The 3,177-nt window shown below is 34.6% G+C and overlaps 2 long non-coding RNA genes across 2 annotated transcripts in view; one reads left to right on the forward strand and one right to left on the reverse strand.

Annotated features, from left to right (window-relative positions):
• Nucleotides 1-514: 514 nt before the first annotated feature.
• LOC111084048 lies at nucleotides 515-1,602 on the reverse strand. Its single transcript, XR_002609373.1, has 2 exons — nucleotides 1,519-1,602; nucleotides 515-746 (listed from the first exon to the last, which is right to left on the reverse strand). It is a non-coding gene; the product is annotated as an uncharacterized LOC111084048 (long non-coding RNA).
• LOC106477158 overlaps nucleotides 671-3,177 on the forward strand; it is a 5,112-nt gene continuing 2,605 nt past the window's right edge. The window contains exons 1-3 of the long non-coding RNA XR_002609372.1: nucleotides 671-806; nucleotides 1,543-1,626; nucleotides 2,485-2,611. This is a non-coding gene — a long non-coding RNA (uncharacterized LOC106477158). The remainder of the gene's footprint in view (nucleotides 807-1,542; nucleotides 1,627-2,484; nucleotides 2,612-3,177) is intronic.

Raw genomic sequence — 3,177 nt, forward strand, 5'->3', positions numbered from 1 at the left:
TTGACCATTCCTTCATGTATGTCATTGATGTAAATCAAAAAGAGTACGGGTCCTAAGACCTAAGGTACTCCATTTGTGACATGCTTGACTGGGAATCTAAGGTACCATGTTTCGTGACCTGTTGTCGCAAAATCACGCTTCGCACCGTACATTAAAAACGTAACGGTCAAATCCCAACTACTGGCGATGGGGGCTGTTGACTACCCGCCTTCCCTTTAGTTTGTTTGTAATTAAGCACAAAGCTACACAATGGGCTATCTGTGCTCTGCCCACCCGGATTCTAGCGTTGTATGTCCGCAGACATACCGCTGTGCCACTTGGGAGGGGGGATTCCTTCCCTTTAGACTCTTGGTTTAAAATTAGGGACTATCATGCAGATAATCCTGGGGTAATTTTGTGCGAACATCTGAAACACAACAAACCAGTAAGTAATTTTAATATATTGTTTTACCAATTTAATCTTACTTACGAAATAAAGCTTCGAAATATCGTAAAAGGTACAAGAAGAAGAAAATTATATAAATGTTTATATTTTATTTAAAATATACCTAAACACACAAAAAATGATTGAATTTGGAGAAAGTTCGATTTAAATCTATTTTACTAATTAATATAATCAACGAACTGGATTAACTGAAAGCTGGGACTACCTTTTCATGACTATTCAGACGAGATGCTAATTAATTTTGTTTTCCTGTACAGGACCATTAAGCAACATTCAAGACTTTGTGGAGACTACAATAGTCCTGAAAAAAGACAAGAATGATCTTGGAATCAGTGTGGCTGGTGGAAGCGACACTTATTTGGTGAGCAGAATATTGGTGACACCTGGCGGTGAACATTTGAATATAATTAGAAATGTAAATAATAGTTAGAGGATGATGAGCAGAAAACAATGATGACACCTGTCGTTGAACATTTGAATATAATTAGAAATGTAAATAATAGTTAGAGGATGATGAACATTAAACAATGATGACACCTGGCGGTGAATATTTGAATATAATTAGAAATGTAAATAATAGTTAGAGGATGATGAGCATTAAACAATGATGACACCTGGCGGTGAACATTTGAATATAATTAAAAATGTAAATAATAGTTAGAGGATGATAAGCAGTAAACAGTGATGACGTCTAACATTATATGCATTCAAATATCATAAAATATCCAAATGCTGGTTACAGTATTTATGGTAGTATGATAGACACGTCTTAGCGGTGACATCTACAGGTAAATATTTGAATATAATGCAGATGATATTATGAATAACAGAACATAATAACTTCAAATATCAGTGATTGTTAAAAGTAACATTAACAATCAAACAACTGGGAACGCCGATTTCATTACGCCAATGAATATTTAACAATAGCGTAATTACATAATACCAGCGGCATCTAGCGGGTAATACTGAGCTCTTCACAATAGCATACTAGATAAACTTGGTAGTGCAAAAGGTGATACATAGTGCCGAAATTGGCTGTTTTTTATTTCATATTTTAAACAAGCACTTACTGGGCACATTATGACATTTTTCAGGAAGTGGTATGTGTAACTAAAGTCCACCATGGAGGAGCAGCCTACAAAGATGGACGATTGAAGGCTGGGGATCTTCTCCTAGCGGTGGGTTAAGTATTCATTTCTCTGTTGACGTTCTATTAAGCGTTATCCTTTAAAAAAAAAAGTCTAATAATTTTAACTTTAAAAACAAAATTTCTATACATGGCCAATAATATTTGTTTTATCATTTGAAATTCAACATATATAACTTAAAACAAAAAATAAACACATCTAACCATTAAGTGTATTTTATAATCTGAATGTAATAATGCATATTTTAAAGAAAACGCACTACATTTTCGAAAACGATATTCTAAAGCATGCACTTTTAAAAAGTAAATTAATAAACACTTGTTTTCATTATGTTTCTATCGGATTTACTGTTATTATCTCATATATATATATGTTTAAGAACTAGAAACATCATTTACCTTGTTATCCTGTGACACAGTGTAATTTAGTTTTCAGATTAACCCCTTTCTTTGTGACACAGTACAATTTAGTTTTTCAGATTAACCCCTTTCTTTGTGACACAGTACAGTTTAGTTTTACAGATTAACCCCTTTCTTTGTGACACAGTACAGTTTAGTTTTACGGAATAAATATAAACACAAGTACTTCTGCTATGTTTTACAATGTTCAGAAATAAACCTGACACATTGTTAGCCTATCTACCCACTTTAAAACTTGTTTAAACGTGTATATGGATTCTGTATCTACGCTAAACCTTATTTACACACACTGAATAAAGCTTCACAATCATGTAGCTGAGGCTCTAGACATCGTTTGATTATAGGAAATGACGTCAGGAAAAAATCAATAAACAGTGCAAATACCTAAATCACGGCATTGTGGTCTTAAAAATCAATAAACAGTACAAATATCTGAACCACGTTACCGTATTCTTCATCATCTACACAGGTAAATGAGATTCCCCTGAGGGATCAACCAGCGACTGAAGCCTTGCGTTCTTTGAGAGAAGCGCCCTCTCCCGTCAGATTGTTGGTCCTCAGGGAAAACCCACAAAAACTTTTCACATCAAGAGAAAGTAGGTCTGAAAAATAAAGCATAGAATAGCACTAGGTATTAGGTCGCCAAGAAATTAATGTCGCGTTCTGGGACACTTTCATTAACTACCCCATAAAAAATGTACATCACGTTTAATAGTTAAACAAATCACATTAGTGTAGCCTATATACTGTGTAAAGTTTGGTATACTCTAATCCGTTATAGTGATGGCACACGACGATACTCACATTCGGCGTGTAATGCTGTTTGAATACAACAAAGGAAACAACGCCTCTGTAGCCACAAAAAATATCAAAGAAGCCAAGAAATTAATGTCGCGTTCTGGGACACTTTCATTAACTACCCCATAAAAAATGTACATCACGTTAGTATAGCCTATATACTGTGTAAAGTTTGGTATACTCTAATCCGTTATAGTGATGGCACACGACGATACTCACATTCGGCGTGTAATGCTGTTTGAATACAACAAAGGAAACAACGCCTCTGTAGCCACAAAAAATATCAAAAGAAGTTTATGGAAATGTTTTGAATGTTTGCTAAGTGTCAACGATGGTTCAGCAAATTTCGTTCAGGTGACTTTAG

Source organism: Limulus polyphemus, unplaced genomic scaffold (genome assembly GCF_000517525.1).
Source record: "Limulus polyphemus unplaced genomic scaffold, Limulus_polyphemus-2.1.2 Scaffold13078, whole genome shotgun sequence".
NCBI classification, from domain to species: Eukaryota; Metazoa; Arthropoda; class Merostomata; order Xiphosura; family Limulidae; genus Limulus; species Limulus polyphemus.